Source organism: Monodelphis domestica, chromosome 5 (genome assembly GCF_027887165.1).
Source record: "Monodelphis domestica isolate mMonDom1 chromosome 5, mMonDom1.pri, whole genome shotgun sequence".
NCBI classification, from domain to species: Eukaryota; Metazoa; Chordata; class Mammalia; order Didelphimorphia; family Didelphidae; genus Monodelphis; species Monodelphis domestica.
This window is the reverse complement of record NC_077231.1, coordinates 272928630-272950832: the sequence shown is the minus strand read 5'-3', so window position 1 is coordinate 272950832 and position 22203 is coordinate 272928630. Positions and strand designations below refer to the sequence as shown.

Genomic DNA, 22203 nt, shown 5'->3' with positions numbered 1-22203 from the left:
CAAAGGGAAATCAAAGCTATTAATAAATCACATTTTTAAAAAAACGTTTTTTTTTTCCCTAGGTATTCCTCCCTTTACCTATCCTTGAATAGGGGAACCAACATTTCTGAGTCCAGAGCAAGGAGAAAGGTCAGGGAAATAAGGAAGATGGATGTGAGAAACTCCTGTATGAGAGCTATAGGAATGAATGCTGACTAGTTCTCCCAATTTAGCCAAATTAGGGATAAAAACCCAGCTCTCTGAAAAGCAGCAACAAACATTTATTAAATTGCTTCTATGTGCAAAGCATGAGAAAGATTAAACATCAGACACCAAGATCCTGGCCTTCTGGGAGTTCCAGTTTAGTAGCTAAAAGTAAAATAAGCTGTAAAGGACTGCTAAGCCCCCACTGAAGGATTTCTTTTACATATCAAGAACAAATCAGTTCACAAATTACAGAAAACTTTTGTCCCCACAATTCCAGGAAGAATAGAAAGTAGAGTTTACATGCAAATAATCTTGCAGAAATGGGCCACTGCCAACTCCTTGGATGGAGGTGGTGAGATCAAAGTGTGAAAGATGACTCAGAGGATTACAGTGTGGGTGACCTGGAGACTAGCACTACTAGCAAGACAAAGGAGAGAAAGGTTTTGGGGAAGAAATGATGACTTTAAGGAAAAGAAAATAGCTATCAGCCATGTTGAATGCTACAGCTGGTCTCTTGGTGCCACAACCAGAGACAGCATTGATGAGCTGGCTGTACCACTGGTCAGATACTTCTGGACTTGGACAATTTTTTCCATCATACTCAAAGCAAATATTTTTCTTAAACCTTTGCCTTCCATCTTAGAATCAATATTGAGTATTGGTTTCAAGGCAAAAGAGTGGTAAGGGCTAAGCAGTGGGGGTTAAATAACTTGACCAAGGTCACACTGACATGGGAGCCTGGGTTTTCTATAGATGCCCCAAATTTCAGAAGTGTTCCAGGTCAAAAGGAAAATTCCTTTCATTCCTTGCATTCTTGGAGTGCTAAGGAAAAGGTGACTCTGAGCATCAGAGACGCACAATAAGGAATGACCCTTGAGAGAAATATTCCCCTTGGATTCTCCCCTAGATTTTGAGATGGACACAGATACTTCCAGTTATACTCTGATAGCATCGGGCTATATCTAGGACATTTACTCATCCCCTAAAGTATTCTAGATCACCCCTTGTTTTTTGTGTCTTTGGGACACAGAACATCACTCCATCCCTGGCCAGATGACAAACATCACCCACTTTTGCCTAACCTTATCCCACCTCATGTCATGTCATGTAGCCCCTATTATCCAAAAGGAATAAGAAGCCCAGAATCCATCTCCTCTAGGAGGCAGTGTCCACTCTTGCTCCTGTCTCCTGACCATTTCAACATTGCTTCCAAATGAATAAATTTCTCTTTTTATTTTCAAGCTAGTTATTGAAGTCTGTCATTCTTGCAAGGGCAACCTGTCCAGATCCAGGGTTTTACCTTAAAGCTCTCCCACAACAACACAACTAGGAAGTGTCTGAGGCCACATTTGAACCCAAGACCCTCAAACTCTAAGCCTGAATGAGCCACTATTTTAACAGCATTCTTAAGTGCTCAGTCATAAAGTCCTCCATTAAGGTATCTCCCTGAATATATCCTATAACATTTGAGTATTAACCAGTAGCACAAGTCCATTCTTAGTTTTCCATTGAATCAGACTCCAACGAAGCTGCCATTTTAATCCTTCCACTCCAGGGAGTTATGTCAAAATGGAGGAGGGAGAACTTGGTCGGTCAAGGACTCAGAAAGCATCTGAATTTTCCTATTTGTTCTCCTCTATCCTGATTGCCAGGGAAGGCACTTCTGGGTTCCTCTGATGCCTCCCCCTGATACACTTGGGTTACCATTCTGTTGATTTAATGTCTTAACACTTCAAAACAGCAGAACAAACTTAGTGAATGCAAAAATAGAGGGGAAAAAATACTTTGGTGCCACCGCTCTCATTGTCAGGCTGTCAGCCCCAGAAGTGATTTGTGACAGAGGAAAGTCACAAGGTGGCCAATTGTAATTAAGATTTCTTGCCTCTGTAGAAAAAAGGAAATTCAGACTGAGTCAGCCTCTTTTTCTAAACTCATTATACATTATATCCTGCTGGACTACTGAGTCCTCTTTCTGGGCTCCACTGCCCAGACTAAAAACATCATTCTCTGTCCTTTATCAGGTTACACCATTTCCTGTCTCAGGGTCTTGAAAATGGCCCTTGGTCTGGCCCAGAATCCACTCATTCTTCACCTCTGCTTCAGAGAATCCCTCTGTTCCTTCCAAGACACAGCTCAAGAAATGCCCTCCTCCCCCCCTTTTTTTTCCCCCAAATCCCTACCTTCTGTCTTAGAATCAATACTACAGATTAGTTCCAAGGCAAAAGAGCCCAAACCACAAAAGAACTTAACTGCTAGATTGGTTCCAGGGCTTCTTCTGAAACCTCTTATAGACTTGGGGAGGGAGCCTTCTTAGTTTCCTCCTCTACCAAGCAAACTTATAAATTTCCTTCTAAAACTATTTTAGATTTGGGAGTTTGTCCTCATGACCAACAACTGATTCTGTATTTCTCTCTTTTTTTCCCCATCTCTTATCTTACAATCAATATTATGTATTGTTTCCAAGACAAGAAGTGGCAAGGGCTAGGGCAATGGAGATTAAGTGACTTGCCTAGGGTCATTCTGCTAGCAAATGTCTGAGGTCATATTTGAACTCAGGACCTCCTGTCTCTAGACTTGGTTCTCAATCCAACTACCCACCTAGTTGCCCCCTCCCCAAGTTACTTTTCTAGACCTCAGTTTAAAAATTCATGTGTAAAATGTACTAGATGGCCCCTAGGTTTTCTTCCATAATTTGTCAGAGGTTGCTCAGAAAATCTCTTGGAAGGTAGTGACAGACCAAAAAAATAGGACAAGCAGAAAAACAAAAGAATGCCAAAAGACTCTTTGTGACTTGCAGGGCTGCATTTGGCCTGGAGTAATACAGCTCACAACATCAGCTGGCTCCATCCTCTGGTCCTAGGGATTCTTTTCTCCACAAACTCAAGTCCTAATTTCCAGTAGAATTAGACTGTGGATTCACTGATGATTTAGTCTTGTAGATGTCCACAGTGCCAGCATTTCCACAGTTTTAAAGACATGAATTAAGGTCTTAATTACTATTTCTAGCCTTCAGCAAGAGGCTAGAATGGAAAAGGGAGAAGGAGGCTCCAAAGGAATCAGAATTCAGTAGGTGGAAGAAGAGGGGATTCCAGGCATGAGTCACAGCTTGTGCAAAGGAGCTAAGGTGGGAAAGTTGGCAGAACCATTCAGTTTGGCTGAAGAATACAGGGTATAAAGGGTAGGGAACAATAGGAGGAAAGCCTTGTTAAGCAGGGAGGCATCAGATTGGGGAAGATCTCAAAGGCCAGACTGAAGAGTGTTAATTTATACTGGAAGGTACTGAGCAAAGGAGTCCCATGTCTGATTGGTGGCAACACAGAGGGTGGATTTGGGCTGAGGGAAAGGCAGAAGCAGAAAGACCTTTTAGGAGGCTAGTCTAATAGCCCAGGCTAGAGAGGCCTTGGGAACAAAGAACTGGAGAGGAAAGATGAGGGAGTGAAAGCTCAGGGCTTGAGGACAGATCATCTGAGTCAAGGGATAAAACCAAGACACAGGGGCTGGGGGAGAGATTATTTCATCTAGGAATTTCTGCTGGAAATGTGTATGGAAGGCTCTTATCTAAAGTGCTTATTAAGAAAAATAGTTTTGCAAAGTAATCGTTTTTAAAATGCTATGGTGGGAGCAGCTAGGTAACTCAATGGAATGAGAGCCAGGCCTAGAAATAGAAGGTCCTGGGTCCAAATCTGACTTCAAATACTTACTAGCAATGTGACCTTAGACAAGTCATTTAACCTCCACTGCCTAGCCCTAACCACTCCTCTGCCTTGAAACTAATAGAGAATATTGATTCCAAGGTAGAAGGTAGTAAAGGTTAAAATAATAATAATAATAATAAATAAAATGCTATGATTTTTTTTCTTTAAAAAATACTGACCATCTTTTCCCAACAGCTTCCTCTCACTTAATCCATAGCAGAAACTATTCAACCCTTTTTTTCCAGCTTCCCCCTAGATTGTTCCCCTTTAGAGTAGAAGTTACTTGAAGGTAGGGTTTATCTTGCTTGCTTTCTTCTGTTTGTATCCATAATACTTAGCAAAGTGCCTGACACTTAGTATTCTATTTATCTATTTTATTTTTAAACCAAATAAGCACTTAATAAATGTTCTTTCTATCCACCCACCCACCCATCCATTCCTCTCTTTCTTTCTACCTGAAGGCAGCTAGGTGACACAGTGGAGTACTGGGCCTAGAGTCAGGAAGACTCAAGTTGAAATCCATTCACAGATACTGTGTCACCCCAGGCACATCATTTAACCTTGTTTACCTCAGTTTCCTCATCTGTAAAATGAGCTGGAGAAAGAAATGGCAAATTGCTCCAGTATCTCTGCCAAGAAAACTCCAAAGGGTCAAGAATAGCCAATAATCAACCAAACAATGTCTCTCTGTCTGTCTAACATAAATTTTAGAGTTGGACAATATCTCAGAGACCATCAAGTTTATTTTACCAACAAGGAAACAGAGCCAAGGTAGGTCAAGTGATTTACCTAAGATTGCCTGGGTGGCATGCATCAAAGGTAAAATTTGAACCCAGGTTCTTTGTCTAAGAGCAAAACATCTTTAGCCTTTGTCTTTCCAGAATGAATTTTTTATAATGATTTGTGGGTTTTCTTTTCATACAAAAGAAAATTTATCCTCCCTTGATCATTCTACTCATCCTTTTAACATTTTTTTTTTGCTTTCTTGAGGTACTTTAGTCAAAACCACAACTCTTGCAGGATTTAGAACTAGGCCTCTGGTCCAAGTGTTTCATTTTACAAATAAGGAAACCAAAGCCCAGAAGGGCAAGTCACCTGCTCCAAGATCACACAGTAAGTGAGCAGCATAGCCAAGACTCAGACAGAGCCTCTCTGCCCTTCAATCCAAGACTCTCTACTATGACAAGTTGCCAGCTCTACAGACTATCCTTTTCACAGCATCAAAAAATCTATCTTAGAAGAAACATTGGTAGACACCTGGTCCAGTTACCTCTGCAATACAGGGATTCTTTGTATGACAAACTGACAGATTATCACCTAATTATTGCTTATATACTTTTTAGGGACAGGGAGCTCACTCATTCACGAGATAACTCATGCCATTTGGGGACAAATCTAATTGTTAAAAATTGCCTTCCTTATATTACCTGGAAATCTGCTTCTCTGTAACTTCTAGACACTAGCCCTAGGTCTTCCCTCTGGTGCTGTACTGAAGTCTTCCATGTGATAGCTCTGAAAATAATGGAAGAAAGTAAGACCATCTCCCTTCTGTCTTTGCCTTTATCAAACTTTCTTTTTCAATCAATTGATCAGTCAATAAACATTTAAGCTCCCATTATGCACCAGGCACTCTCCTAGGTTTGGGGACACTAATTTTTCAAGTCATTTCAAATGTTAAGCATGTTAAATTTCTCCAAGTATTCATCATATTGGCACAAAGGTCTCCTTTCCCTAAGCTCCCTTCCAGTTCAAATCTCTGGTTCAAGGATTCCATGAAGATTTAGGTACTCTTTACCTTCCTAGGTAGCCTTCCTCTGGACACACTTCAAATGGGCATTTTCTTCTATGAATTCTCTATTAGATGGAGTCTAAATAGTGGACAGTAGAATGGGACAGTGATAAGCCTCCTCTAGATAGTATGCTTCTCTATTAATGTAGCCTAAGATTGTACTGAGGCAGCTAGGTGGTCCCATAGTGCACCAAGTGCAGGGCTTGGAGTCAGGAAGATTCATCTTGATAAGTTCAAATATAGCCTCAGAACTAGGGCAGGTGACTTTAATCCTATTTGCCCCAGTTCCTCATCTATAAAATGAACCCGAGAAGGAAATGGCACACTACTCCTGTATCTGTGCCAAGAAAACCCCTAATGGAGTCACCAAGAATCAAACATGACTTAAATGACTCAACAATAACAACAAAGATTCTTGTATGAGGTTTTTTTGGCAGTCACATCACACTTTTGGTTTACATTACACTTGAGGTAATAAAATCCCTAGTTCTTTTTCACATGAGCTAAGCCAGGGCTTCTGTAATTGATCTTTTTTTTTGGCCTAAGTGTACAAATTTACCTTTATTCTTATTAAACTGATTTCTGTAGTTTAGTCCATCATTTCAGTCTACTAAGATTGTTTCTTGAATCTTGATTCCTTGTTTTGCAAAGAGGAAACTAGTCTCAGATGGAATAAAATGGCTTACCTCAAATTCTCTAGACTTTCTGTGTTAAAGACCATTTCAAACCCAGTTCCCCTGACTCCTTCTACTCTACCCCCTCTTACATGCTTACTTGAAGATAATGTAAGATAGGAAGAGGGAAAGGAACTGAACTTGTGATTTTATGGGTAAAAGAAAACTCTCCTACCAATGCAGGTCAATCCCTTTCCCAAACTTAGAGTCTTAGAGAGTTCCCAGAGTCATAGAGCCAAACCAAAATGCAAATCTTCCTGATTCCTAGGGCATTTGTCTATTCCTTATGGCATGGTACTACATCTTGAATAGCTCAGTAACCCAAAATGTTAATTAGAGAAAGCTAACAGGATCTGATGACCAAAGACCACTGTGAATCTTAAGCTCAGCAATACTTTCTAATTTTGTCAATTAGATGGTTTTCTGTAGCAGTACAGGTACAACTCTATCTCAGGAGATAGTATCTGAAAGTTGGAGTAGAAGAACCATTAATCACCCTCTGACTCACCTGACAACTGATCTCTTAAAAGAGAAATGGGCTGGTTCTCCAATGGGACACAGATGTTATTCTCAAAGCCTTTCTGACTCAGTGGGACCTGACAAGACTGTCACTCTGAAGCCATTGAAAACCCAGGATTCTATCCATAACACAATGAAAAGGCATCAGAGAAAGACATTGTGGAGAAGGGTGGGACAGGCCTAGAAAGCTGGTGTGTTTTTAGTTGTGAATGGCATTCATTCCTCCATATTTTTCAGTCCAAGTCAAGAATCTACAGGGATGGGGATTTCCTAGTCAAGAATCTCCAGTGGCTCCTTATAGCCTATAGGATCTAACAGCATTTCCTCTGTTTGGCATTTAAAATTCTTTATAGAGCGGTCCCATCCCACCATTCCAGCCTAATGATATAATTATTTATATATAATAATATATATCATTTATTATTATTTATTAAATTTATTCATTATTAATTAAAGCCTAATGATATACTTCTCTGAACACTACAATCTTGTCAAAGTAGCTTTCTTGATGTTCTTTGCTTGATTTTCCATCTCTGAGTCTTTGTATTAGTTGGACATGCCTGAAATGAACTCCTTTCTCACCTCTGTCCCTTGGACCCTCTAGTTTCTTTCAGGACTCAGTTCAAGTGTCAGCTTTTGAGTAAGGCCCTTTCTAGTCCCCTTTGAAGGTGCCTTGTACAGCATCTACCTTAGATGTGTTTTTAACATACCAATGTATGTATATGTAATCTCTTTTCTTAGAATGTAAGCTCCTTGAGGGCAGGAATTATTTTTCTTTTGTTTTTGAATGCCCAGAGTGCATTGGAGACAAAAGGTCCTTAATACATGCTTGTCAATTCACTGATTAACTGGATGGAACATTATGGTTATACTCACAACTTATTCCCATCCATGACAATTTATTCTTTTCTAAAATGCTTCCTGATGGTTTTGTCACAGTTCTGTCTTCACAGAATAAAGACAGTGTGGTTTTCCCCTCCAGTATTAAGCATTTTGGATATTTACATCTGCCTGCAGCTTGCTCTTGAAATCATTCCATTTCCCCTGAATTTTCATAGCAGGAGGGCAAATGTTCTTATCTTTGCCTCCAGTCACCTGGAAAGTGGTACAAAATACAAGACCTGGGAGGATGAGCAACTTAGACAGCAAAAAGTAAAAAAATAAAAAGGTATCTGATTAGAATAATCTTCTGTTAGACCACTGGTTGGGCATCTCACATAGAGTGTCAAGCTTTAACCATCTTGAATTTTTTTTTAATGACACATCTGCTTGGCATAATGCATGAATAGCATTAATCAATGATGCTTCAAATAAAACTATTATTTTTCATTTTTGTGTGCTCTTAATCCATAGCATGAGATTAGAGAAAAGTCTGGGAATGATGGAAATCACACAATGGAAATGTGGTCCACCATGGTCACAATGGAGCCTCTTGATACCCTGTCATCAGAGTCAATCAACAAATACTGATTTGGGCGCTAATTATGTACCAGACATTGTTTGCTAGGCATCTAGGCATGAGAAATACAAAGCAAACTCCCACCCTCAAGCAGCAGCTGACATTCCATCAGGGAGAAGACAGGTATGTGTGTGTGTATATATATATATATATATATAACAGGTCTCCATGAGTGTAAATAATGAATCCTGTGAAGGGGTCACATTACTTGAATTGTCAATGCAGATTTCTGTTGGGTTAGGACCAACTGCCATAATTTACATATAATTATAACTTCAATTAATATAGATTTAAAGAATTCCACTACACAGAATTCACTGTTCATAGTAATCAGTCTTGGCTGGATACAAAATAGAGTAGACATAAGGGGGTTTGGGAAAGTGGGGAGAATACCGGGCAGCTATGAAGAACAGGCAAGGATTTATGGAAAATGTGGCTCTTGGGCTAAATATTTTTTAAACCCTTACCTTCTGTCTTAGAATCAATACTTAGCACTGGTTCTAAGATGGAAGAGTGGTAAAGGTGAAGGAACTGGGGTTAAGTGACTTTTCTAGGGGTATCCAGCTAGGAAGTATCTGTGGTCAAATTTGAAACCAAGACCTCAAGTCTCTAGACATGACTCTATCCACTTAGCCACCTAGCTGCCCCAACTTGGAATAAATTTTGAAGATTTTTTTAAAATTTTAAATTTTGAGACTAGGGATTCTCAAAAGTAGAGAGAAAGAAGAATATCTCATGCTTGAGGGGTAGGCAGGGCAAAAACAAAGTCTGGAAACAAAGCCCCATGTATAAGGAATATTTTTTTTAATTCAGTTTAACTGGGTTATACAGACAGTGGTATATTGCTTAACGAAATACTCCCCCCCTCAAAAGTATGCTAAGTTTAATCTGCATTATTAACATTTTCTCTATCACTTTGTTTTTAATATTTCTCCATTGCCAGATAATTGATAATACCATAAATCAAGCTCTGATTTGTAGCATTTGCTAACTTCTGAGATATACAGGTTCACACTGGAAATTTAATAATTGGCTCTAGTGAGCCAGATCATCTCTTAAGTGTGACAGAGGCTGGCACTAAAGAAAAAGTGCCAGATTAAAGAGTATGTGAAATTGACCACCTCGATGGGAAGGGGTGGGGGGTGGGAGGTCTGGAGTGGAATCCTGAGAAGAGAAGACTCTGGCTGGGAGAGCAGGGAGGGTCTCTCTGTCTTGAGACATTGAAGAGAGAAGGTTGATAAAGGCTTTCTCCTGAGGGTTACCCACTTTTCCCACTGGTGACTGGAAATCCTTCCCCCCAACACTTCCCAACTGAAGGGACCTTCTGAAGAGAAACCTGAACAGAATTTACCTCAGCTCCTGTTGCCCAGGGGTGAGTCAACCTGACTTTCTCTCAGGGGGCTCAGGCTGCCAAGGCCTGAGTTCCCCCCCAAACTTAAGGAGGGAGGGGAAAGGGATTAGATAGAGACAGGGACCCCCTTTTCCCACTTTCCTTTTCCCATTCTTCCCTGCCCTTTATTTCTTTTGTATTATCTTAGTTAACATTAAAGTTATCTGTTCCCCAAGCTGAGTGTGAGTGAACGGATCAAGGGGAGACCTTTTGGTCTCCAGTAGTGGAGGGTCAAGAGGGACAAGAGGGATAAGAGCAAATTGGGGAAAGCAGCTTTAGCTAAAGAGGCAAGGCAGAAGGTGGAAAATCTTCAAACCCCCTCTCCTCTCTCTGAGCCAACCCGTTATATCTGCTGCCTCCCCTTAGCCCCACTTTGAGAAGGGGGATCTCTTCTCTTTCCCCTTCTCCATCCTGAAAGTCCAAGCTCCCCCTGGGGCACAAAACTTCCCTCCTTTTATCTTTTTTTACTACATAAGGGGAGAAATGTATAATAGGATTGGGGGGTGGGGCAGGTTGTGAAGGTCTTTAAATGCAAAACTGATTTCTACTTCAAAGGCTAAATCATCTGGAGGGTTGTATAATTTGGTCATTCACAAGTGAGTGCATCCAAACTATGAGCTTCGAAAGGCATAGTAAATATGATTCCATCAGAAAGTTTAACTAGGAATTCTTTACATGGAACCAAAGCAGAGATATGACTTTCATCTGTGGGGTAGGGTAGGGAGAGGTCTAAGCATCTGACCAAATGTGTAGCCCTGCCAGAAAAGTCACCTGTCTCTGAGTCTTGGGGTACCATGATGATCCCAGAAAAAGGAACAGGCTAGGAGCAGCCATGCTTCATAGTGGGCAGCCTACAATATGGTGGGCAATCCAGTAGATAACAGTGAGGTGAAGTATGCGCACCATGATTACTAGAGGGAGGTAGCCTGTCCACCCCTTCCAAGATGCTGGCATCCTGGAGCAAAGACCTATTTATCCCCTTACTAATTAGAACTCTGTGTCCTACACAGCTTGGTCAATTTTGGTCCAGTGACATTTACATTTTTCAACTCAGATGATCAGAGGCATTATGGCGCATTGGATTAGAAAGTCAGATGACTTGACTCCAGGGAAAATCACTGACTTATCTTCTGCTGATTTTCTGCTTCCTTATCTATAAATGGGTGATGATAATACCTCCCCTGCCTCTCTCAGAAAGTGGCTTGGAGGCTCAAATGAGATAATAAATCTGAAAATGCTTTGTAAATTATAAAGGTAAGGAGTCAAAGAACTGTTTTTCTTTTTAAAAAGAGTAAAAAAATAGTCATTGAGTTTGCAGTTGATATCAAAAGAAAGAAAAGTCTTGAAAGTCAGGACCCACATTTAAAACTATTTTAGAAAATAAGGAAAAGGGTCCCAAATTTGTAGAACAATGTAACATACAAAAAGGATGCTCAAATAGAAGATGCAGAATGAATAACTACTGACAAGCATGAGTAATGAAGATTAGTTGTTCCTAAAGGGCAAAAAGCCACTCAAGAGGTAGCCTGCTGGAATGGATAGTAGGCTCACCTTGGATTCAGGAAGACTTTAAACTGCAGAAATATGGCAATTCATATTGGGAAAGATGTTTTTTTTTTTTTTATTACATGTGTCAATGTGGAATCTAGAAGCCCCCAAACTTGTAGCCTAGAAAGATTTAATGACAAGGTGAAAAGCCCCAGGTTGACCTTGACACTTGAGAGTTCCTTCCTGAGGGAAAGTCCTACTTCACTATAAACTTTAAACACTATAAACTTTAAACACTATAAACAATAAACTTTAAGGTAGTTTAGGTGGGAATAGCTAATTCCATCAGAAGTTCAGTATCTCTTTTGTCCCAATGGTTTCTCCCTTTAGGCCAAAATCCTTAATCCAGGTGGCCCAGCCCCTGGCTGAGGGTCAGTGTCCAGAGCATCCAGAGTTCAACCTGGGACTCTGTGTAGTTGTTAGTGTGCAGCTCTGTGTAGAGGCGACTATCACACTGAACCCCTCTTCCTTGATTAAAGAGTGATTTTTCTGACTATTTAATAGTTTTGTGTTTTTTCCAAGTCAACACATAATGTACATTTACATATATAAATACAATGAATATATCCAAATGTTTATATAAGCTGATGACCTTGTTTTATGGAACCCCCAAATTTACCTTTGTCCCTTGGATTATGCCTTTAGAGAACTCCCAGGCTGACCTTAGTCTTAGACTAAAGAAAAACCTTGAAGTACCCAGTGATCTCAGCCTAGATGAATGAGTAGATATAATCAAATCTTTAGGTATCCTTCTGTCTTAGAAGTTTCTCCCATTGTATCTAGGCTTCTTCCAGGTAGTCTTTCCTCTGGCTGGAATTCTCCATGTAAACACTTCAATTGTCCTTCCTTTCTTTTATTCCCCAAAGGGCATATGAAATCCCTAATTCTTCAGTTCTTTGGAAAATCTCCTTTTTAAGATGCATCCTCAGAGACTTCCCAGAGTCCCAGCACTTGTCTCTGTGTGCTATCTTGCACATGACTCTACTTAAGGCCAATTAGAGCCCTGTTTTCCTTGTCCTAATCAAACACTTGTTCTAACTATTTTGGGTGGTTCTGTGTTTTTCAAGGTTGACAAAGTAAAAAATAAAAATGGCATATATGTGAAATTATTGGCTCCCTTAAAGTAATAAAATCAGTCTTTATCCCCCAAAAGCCACATTTGAGTAGACCAATATCTCAATACTATTGAATGCTCCCCTTAAACTGAGCACTACTCAAAACTTTACAACTAATAATAAGTATCTGATATAAATACTTTAAAGTATTCAAGTACCTGATATAGTATCTCTCTTGAACTTTACAAAATAACCCTGTAAGATGGAGACTATAAACATTGTCTTCATTTTAAAGATGGGGAAACTAAGTTTGAGGCAGAGTTGAAGTAATTTTCTCATGGTCACAGAGCAGGGGGATTTGAACCTGTGCAGCAGCAGGGGTCTTCTAGACTCCAGATCCAACATTCTGGGGACACACTGCCTCAATAGAAATGGTATCGGAGCACAACAGTAGTAATGCAGGTTGGCAACCTCTCTATAATTTATAGTTCCAGTTCTGGAGTCCATAGCTAAAGAGGTTCTTGGGTTAGGAAAAAAACAAGAAAGTAACTGAGAGTGGGAAAGTCAGATCTATGAGGGCAAGTTAAAGTGAAAAAAATTTATATAAATCAAAAAAGGAAAGATTTGTAAAGATCTGTAAGCAAATGAAAAACTGTCATATGAAGAATGATGAGCATATGTTTTATTTCTTCACTAGTAACTAGAGAGAAAATGGATTTAAAGAGATTTTTGAGCTGGATTAAAGAAAGAATTTACTGATATTAAGAGCTACTTCCTACTGGAATGGGTTATCAAAAAGTTATGAATGGCTTGATTTGGATTAGAGGTTCTTAATACTGTGTTTGTCATAGACATCTGTTGACAATCTAATGAAGCCTATGGACCCCTTCTCAAAGCAATGTGGGGTTTTTTTATTCTGTTTTGTTTTGAGACTAGGTTTCCCTCTCTCACCTAGGCTGGAGGTGAAGCAGTCACTCACAGATTGATTATAATACTGATTGACATGGGAGCTGTAAGGAATCTGCTCTGCTTTTCAGATCTCCCTTCTGTATACAGCCTGGTAGCCCTAAGGGTTTGCCATTTTGGTATTGGACTTCATGTTAACATCAACTTTACATAGTTTACAAAGGAAACTGTATTAAAATAGTTATTGGGAAAAATAGCTCCACATGACAGGTACTTTTTACCCAAACTGTTTTTCTACAAATATTATTTTTCTCTTCTTCAGGTGGCAAGATAACCCCTCTCCTGGGATCTCAACAAAGGGTTGCTGCCGTGGTGCCAATATTCTATCAATTTCAGTTCAGAATTCTAAGCTCAAGAAGTCTGCCAGGATCAACTTCTCCAACAACAGGAAAACAGGCAAGTACCACACCTAAAGGAATGATGTTAAATACACACAATAAAACATGTTGATAAAGGAAACCACTTTTATTGAAAACGATACAAATTAAAATAAACAAAGGAGTTCATGGACCCCTACTCCAAATGTTTCTAGGAGTTATTCCTATCACAAGTAGGATGATTTCTTCTCAACCCCTTCTAACCTTATGACATCATGACTCTGTCAACATGGAATCTAGAAGCCCCCAAACTTGTAGCCTAGAAAGATTTAGTGATTCCCCAGTTTACTTGGTTTGAAGGTGAAGACCCCGGGTTTGACCTTGTCACATGAGAGTTCCTTCCTGAGGGAAAGGCCTACTTCACTGCCTCATAGTCTAGCAATAGACCTTAAGGTTAATTCTGTGTGGGGACAGCTAATCCCAACAGATGCCTCTTTTTGCTGTAGAAGCTTCTCCCATTTTGTACCACATTCCCCTGTGGGGAGCTGGTTTATGAGACTGAGGTGCTACCTACTGAGCTATAACTCAAGGTCTATTGTTAATCTGAGAGGCAGTGAAGTAGGACTTTCCCTCAGGGAGGAACTCTCATGTGACAAGGTCAAACCTGGGGTCTTCACCTTCAAACCAAGTAAACTGGGGATCACTAAATCTTTCTAGGCTACAAGTTTGGAGGCTTCTAGATTCCACATTGACAACTCCATAATTATTTTTATAACATAGGGATTATTTATAATAATCAGTGATAAAGTTTTAAAGTAGTTAACATAATATGCATGCAAGAATGGCTTGTATGATTATGTTAGTTAGGGAAATGTTGACAGGAAGCCTGGTATAGAAAGCAAAAGGTCAACCTCTGAGTCAAAAAGATCTGAGCTAAAGAGGCAGGGTTGATATATATATTAGCTATGTGACCCTAGGCAAGTCATATCAGGTGAAGGAGCTTATTCTACAGGTATTTCTCCAACAAAGTGAAAGAAAGAGAGAGAAGAAAGAGACAAGGAAGGAAGGAAGGAAGGAAGGAAGGAAGGAAGGAAGGAAGGAAGGAAGGAAGGAAGGAAGGAAGGAAGGAAGGAAGGGAGGGAGGGAGGCAGGAAGGAAGGAAGGGAGGGAGGGAGGGAGGGAAGAGAAAGAAGAAGAAGAGAAAGAAAGAAAGAAAGAAAGAAAGAAAGAAAGAAAGAAAGAAAGAAAGAAAGAAAGAAAGAAAGAAAGAAAGAAAGAAAGAAAGAAAGAAAGAAAGAAAGAAAGAAAGAAAGAAAGAAAGAAAGAAAGAAAGAAAGAAAGAAAGAAAGAGAACAAGGAAGGGAGGGAGGGAGGGAGGGAGGAATAGAGGGAGGGAAGGAAGAAGGAAGAAAGGAAGGAAGGAAGAAATATTTCATATTTAAGCATTTTCTATGTTTCCTTACTATATGGTGATGAGTATGATATAATAAAAATATAAAAAAGAGCAAAGAAGAAAACTGTGAAGGGAACAGCTTTAGTCGAATATTGCTGATCCTGTGATTTTATCACATTTAATTGTTTTGATATTTTTTAAAAATGTGCAGCAGATTCAGTAAATGGTGTTTGACCACACAAGTATACCACACATTTAACTAACTACTCAGAAGTTGGTGAGACACTGCCTCCTTGTGGTTAGTGATGGGAATAACATGAGGACTCCAAAAAATACATATTAAGATTAATGAATTCCTAGGAAGAAAACAGTAACATCAACATACTTTTAAACCGAGTAGGGTAAGGTGGGGTGGTGGAGCATGGAATAGTTACATGGCATTTGCAATATCTTTATTTATCAGTTATTAACTTCTTCCAGAAGAGATAAAACACTTGCTGCCACAGCCAAGGGAGCTGGATTAGAACCTAGGTTCAAATCACATTTCTGCCATTCACCTATAATCTGTGTGATCTTGGACAAGTCACTCCTCTCCTTCTCATCCCTTATCGGTAAAATGGGGAAATTGGATTAGCTTTGTTCACTTTGAGTCTTTTCCAGATCTAAATTTATTTTACAAAACTGGAGAATTGAAATATTTAATTATCCAAATATTTAAACCAAGCCATTAAAAAAAACAAACTTGAAATATCCAGAGAAGCGAAGTACTAAAAGTATCAGTTAATTTACTTGAATTATATAGGTCTGCCTCAACTTTTTCATTTTATACAAATGCACTTCCAGCCCTGACCTTTGCCCAACTTTTTTTCTTGCCTAGTTGATTGCTAAGGGGCAATTGAGAGGGCCTGAATGTTTTATGCTAAGATCATAGAATTTAGGGGTGAAAGAGTCTTTGACAAGAAAAGTCAAATGACTCCCCATCTTCACTCCACCCCAGGTCAGTCAGAAGCAGAACTGCTACTTAAATCCAGTGACTCTAATGCCAAGTCTTGTACCTTTCCCCAGAAAATCCAAGTGCCTTCACTTATATAGTGGGGGTATTGGATAAATACTTTGAGCCTGAACCAAGACATTATTCTACTGTCATCTTTTAAAGTAAAAACAGAAGTTGAATATTGAGTTGATGTTGCTAATACAAATGGAAATATTTTCATTAGTAATAAATAAAAAATTATATTACTCTGCCAGAATGTAAATAGTGCTAAAAAAGGGAGAATAAACTAAACTAACCTAAAAAGTTAGATCAGCAAAGACAAAGAAAAGACATTGATTCAGTTCAGTGGCTCTCAAACTTTTTGGTGTGAGGACCCTGAAAGCTGTTTGTATGGGATGTATCTATCTATCCATATTTAGCAAAATGAGAAATATATTCATATGTAGTGTCAACATGGAATCTAGAAACCCCAAACTTGTAGCCTAGAAAGATTTCATGATCCCCAGTTTACTTAGCTTAAAGGTTTGACCTTGACACTTGAGAGTTCCTTCCTGAGGGAAAGTCCTACTTCACTGGACTCTGACTAACAATAAACTTTAAGGTAGTTTAGGTGGGAATAGCTAATTCCATCAGAAGTTCAGTGTCTCTTTTGTCCCAATGGTTTCTCCCTTTAGGCCAAAATCCTTAATCCAGGTGGCCCAGCCCCTGGCTGAGGGTCAGTGTCCAGAGCATCCAGAGTTCAACCTGGGACTCTGTGTAGTTGTTAGTGTGCAGCTCTGTGTAGAGGCGACTATCACACTGAACCCCTCTTCCTTGATTAAAGAGTGATTTTTCTGACTATTTAATAGTTTTGTGTTTTTTCCAAGTCAACACATAATGTACGTTTACATATATAAATACAATGAATATATCCAAATGTTTATATAAGCTGATGGCCTTGTTTTATGGAACCCCCAAATTTACCTTTGTCCCTTGGATTATGCCTTTAGAGAACTCCCAGGCTGACCTTAGTCTTAGACTAAAGAAAAACCTTGAAGTACCCAGTGATCTCAGCCTAGATGAATGAGTAGATATAATCAAATCTTTAGGTATCCTTCTGTCTTAGAAGTTTCTCCCATTGTATCTAGGCTTCTTCCAGGTAGTCTTTCCTCTGGCTGGAATTCTCCATGTAAACACTTCAATTGTCTTTCCTTTCTTTTACTCCCCAAAGGGCATATGAAATCCCTAATTCTTCAGTTCTTTGGAAAATCTCCTTTTTGAGATGCATCCTCAGAGACTTCCCAGAGTCCCAGCACTTGTCTCTGTGTGCTATCTTGCACATGACTCTACTTAAGGCCAATTAGAGCCCTGTTTTCCTTGTCCTAATCAAACACTTGTTCTAACTATTTTGGGTGGTTCTGTGTTTTTCAAGGTTGACAAAGTAAAAAATAAAAATGGCACATATGTGAAATTATTGGCTCCCTTAAAGTAGTAAAATCAGTCTTTATCCCCCAAAAGCCACATTTGAGTAGACCAATATCTCAATACTATTGAATGCTCCCCTTAAACTGAGCACTACTCAAAACTTCACAACTAATAATAAGTATCTGATATAAATACTTTAAAGTATTCAAGTACCTGATATAGTATCTCTCTTGAACTTTACAAAATAACCCTGTAAGATGGAGACTATAAACATTGTCTTCATTTTAAAGATGAGGAAACTAAGTTTGAGGCAGAGTTGAAGTAATTTTCTCATGGTCACAGAGCAGGGGGATTTGAACCTGTGCAGCAGCAGGGGTCTTCTAGACTCCAGATCCAACATTCTGGGGAAACACTGCCTCAATAGAAATGGTATCGGAGCACAACAGTAGTAACTATTTAATAGTTCTGTGTTTTTCAAAGTCAACAGTAGCATATTAGAAATTAAAGCACCTTAGTATTAGGGGTGGGGGTTGATTTTCTCGACTCCTTTAAAGAGTCTCAGAAACTCTATGGGGATTCCCAGCCACACTTTGAGAATTACTAACTTATGTCAAATATGTGGGGCAGCTAGGTACTCAGAAGATAGAGAGCCAGCCCTAGATATGGAAGGTCTTAAGTTCAAAAATTTCCTAGCTGTGCGACTATGGGCAAGACACTTAAACCCAACTGTCTAGCCCTTACCAATCTTCTGCCTTGGAACCAATTTTGATTCTAAAACAAAAGATAAAGTTTAATTTTTTATTTATGCCAAATATGGTCTGGAAATCATCACTTCTAGAATTCAGGGAGTCCCTAATAAGCTCTGATTCCACAAAAATACTGTAAGAAAAACTATTACAGGGAACATTTTATTTCAGAAGGAAGACATTACAGAGGGAAGGTGAAAAGAGAAAACAGAAACAAATAACAGAGAATGAAGACAAGAAAGGAAGAGAGCAGCTGAAAAGATATGATAGAGAAGGATATGTCAAGGACTGAATGGAGAAAGTAGAGAATAGAAATATGAGGGGAAAAGGGAAAAATGAGGGGTGAGAGTTGAGGAAGTAGAATATTAGGGGGAAAGAGGGGGAGAAGGTGATGGGGAAGAGAAAGTAAAAGAAAAAAAGGAAAGAAAATATAACTACTGTCTAAAATATTACACACTGGTTTGGTTATAATGAATTGACATTTATAAAACCAGTTTGTTGGTAAAATGATAGGCCTGTACTACAAGATCTGCCTGTAATAAAGATAATAAATAAATGTCTTTTAAGTCCTCAACAATTCAATTTATTAAAAAAAAAAACTTTATCTTTAATTTTATTTAATTTTTAATTAACATTTTCTCTCTTCTACCTTCATGCTGTAAAAATGGAGATTTGAACCCCAAACTTCAATCCCCAGAAGTCCTTGGCAATTCCCAGAATTCCCTATAATCTCACTGGAGATACCCACCTGGGCCGAGAACAAAATGGATATTTAAACTGACTGTACCGCCTACTTGCACTGGCTCTCAGCTTCTGCTTCTAGGCTCACGTGGCTTTCTACCAGGCAGGCAAAATGTAGTGAGTAGATTACACATGCTTTTCTTATTTTGTATTTCTTTAGTTCTTAATTCTAATAATCTTTAATAAACCTCTAAAAATATAATACTTTTAGTAGAGAAACTAATTTAATTTTTACAATGCCCATTTAAAAAGAAAAAAAATCTTGGCAACAAATATGCATAATCAAGCAGAAAAAAATCCCGTCTTGTTTCTGTCCAAAAATGTTATATCTCATTGTATATCTTAAATCCCTCTCTTTTGACAGAAAATATAGCATAATTCCTTATCAGTCTTGGAAGTAAGAATTTTTCTTTTAAAATTTAAAATAACACTGCTTTATCCAAATTAGTTTATATAAAGGGAACTCTAGCCCAGGAGACCAAAGAGAAATAAAAAATTAAAGATTTCATCTAATTTGATGCTGGTATCACAGAGTGTGAATTACCACTGTTTCTCATAGAAGTTAAATAGAACAAAAACAGTTATCACAACAGGGAGGCCCAAAGCCCAATAACTTTCTCTAGTAGCAAATATTTGCTCTCCTTGTCAAGGAGAGAGATTTGGCAGCCAAGAATAACAGTGGTTTACAAGGCAAGTTCATTTGCAAGATAACAGAAATGGGTAATGCAGGATTAGAAATCATATTATCTCACAAACAATCAAAGGAGTGAAGGGGAAAAGGAACCTGCAGAAAGGTTGCCATGAGATCAATGGTCTCAAAAAGAATAGCAGACAAACATGGGAAGGCAAAAAAATCAACCCCAAATGGATTGATTTTGTCAGTATTTATATAATGATCTAAGGTTTTTTGTTTTGTTTTGCTTTGTTTTAAATAAAAATCCTTACCTTCCATCTTAGAATCAGTACTGTTTATTGATACCAAGGCAGAAGAGTGGTAAGGGCTAGTGTAAAAATGGAGATTTTGAACCCTAGACTTCATTCCCCAGAAGTCCTTGGTATTTCCCAGAATTCTCTATAATCTCTCCTGCAGCTCCATGTTGGCAAGATCACTATTGGTATTTAACTGGCCTTAATGTCCCTGACATGCTCTCTTCCTTTGCAATGATGCAGCAAGTATGGTGGTAAACTAAGCGTGGGGATTTTAAATGGGTTAATCAGCCATGGGCATGTGGTTTTTATTTTGTATCCTCTTTATTCCTTAATTTCTAATGATCCTTAATAAAGCTTGTAAAATATAATATTTTTTATTATTAGAGATATAAATATAATTTTTATACTAGGCAATGGGGGTTAAGTGACTTGCCCAGGGTCACACAGCTAGGAAGTGTCTGAAGAGTGATTTAGTTTTTTATCAATAACAATAACCACAGCACAGTGGATAGAGAGCTGGGGGCGGGGAGGGTAGGGGGGTAATAATAGCATCTACCTTGGAAGATTGTTGTAGGCATCCAGCGAGATAATATTGCCACAAAGTGGGTACCATATAAATGCTTATTCCCTTCCTACCCACCACTCCCCACCACCTCAGTACCCAAGAAAGAAGTAAAAATGGGATTTAAGACAATCAGTTCTATTACAAAGGCTGCTGAACCTGACCATTGAAGAAATCTGGAGGTGGTATAATCTCAAAGGCCCTTTGATCATGATTTGACTGAAATCAAGGGAGCAATCTATAAGATATCTCCAAAGGGAAAGATTCCAAAGAATACCAAGTATTAGTGCTCTAACCACACTCCCACCCCTGCCAACTCAAACAAGAGGACACCAGCAACCACTATTCAATATATTTTCTCAGCTGGTAAAAGTTTTTATGAGAAAAGGTTATGTAAAGATCAAGGGTAATCCTGATGAAAACATGAGAAGAGAATGGACAAGCTTTCCCAGAATATCTCCTCCATCAAAAAGCATTTTCATGGTCACACAACTAAGTGAGAGATGTAGAAATTTTTTTTAGAAGTCCACACAATTTACTATTTGCTAATTTTTTTAAAAAAGTATTTGATTCAGTAACAAAGTGTATCTTAAAAGGTTATCCAACAAGTAACCCTCACACAAGGTGAGGTCTAATAAGACTTAAAATTCAGATAATTAAGAATACTTTGATAGATGGAACCACAGATTTAACCATTTAATAATATGAATATAGTGAGTCAAAAACACAGTTAATTATGCTCACCAAAAACATTTTAGCCAGTGTCATAGAGGATACCCTGAACAAAGCCCAAATGGAAGAGAAAAGAGTATTTCTTATAGGTAAACAAGCCTCTCTAGCTGTTTCTACTCATGGCGGACAAAATTATCTCTACACTACACACCTTCCTCAATGATATCCACCACCATCAAAAGAAATCATCCTACTTCATAATCTCCATAAGGAAAACCAAACAGAAAAAAGAGTGCCTTTTGCCCAGATTATTTATTATACGCAGCTGGAGAGTCTGTCACTGAGGTCAGCACATCATTTTATGGGCATATACAAAAGCAAGGTTCCAAAAGTCTTATTGTAAAGACATACATATACACACATAGAGAATGAGAAGGCATAAAATGAGGAAGCAATCTGTGCCAATGGAGAAAACGCCCACTTTCTAATCTATAAGATTATAGATTCCAGATGTCTGAAATACCCATTTTGACATTGGGACCATGGATGGAGATTAATATGTTCTTCCTGACTCCCTTGATCTGACCCAAGATAGCATTTCTAAAGTGGGATCCTATGCCATCTTCAAGACAAATAAAACTAGTGTAGAATAAATCTCCAAATGATATTAAAGCTCTGATCTTAATTTAAAAATATATATTTTACTTCAAAAGTGTTCATCAGATACAATGGAAGAAAGGTTCTATGTGACAAATCAAAAACATTAGATTCAAAGAGGCAGTGTCCTGGTTCTAGAGTTTATATGATTAAACACTCCAATATTTCAGGATAGAATTTATAAAGATTTTCCTAAGTGAAAATGGGAGTTTACCAGATTTGTTCTAGGTTTTAATTAAGCTGAACTCATATTAATGTTTATATTTAATATTAAGTTTTTACATTTCTAACTATTCCTCAGTTTGCAAATAGATTTTGTTCCATGGATAGAAGACACTAAAATGTTATGACATGGTTTTATAGTATATAATCCTGAGGGAAGATTTAATTCAATAAGAGATTATAATCAGGTCTCTGCATTCCAAGTTCTGTGCTCTTTCTCTCACACTAGGCTGCCTCTCTGCAGGAAATACTTTGTTAGGCAAGTTCAAAGTATAAATATTTAT

The 22203-nt window shown here is 38.5% G+C and overlaps 1 long non-coding RNA gene across 3 annotated transcripts in view; it reads right to left on the bottom strand.

Moving 5' to 3' along the window:
• The window catches only part of LOC130454651 (uncharacterized), a 147710-nt gene that overhangs the window by 104795 nt on the left and 20712 nt on the right, over window positions 1–22203 (bottom strand). The window contains exon 1 of one of the 3 annotated variants that reach the window (XR_008912445.1): window positions 5309–14600. The exons of the other annotated variants lie outside the window; for them this stretch is intronic. This is a non-coding gene — a long non-coding RNA (uncharacterized LOC130454651). Of the gene's footprint in view, window positions 1–5308; window positions 14601–22203 lie in introns of those variants that run through there. 3 annotated transcript variants of the gene reach the window in all.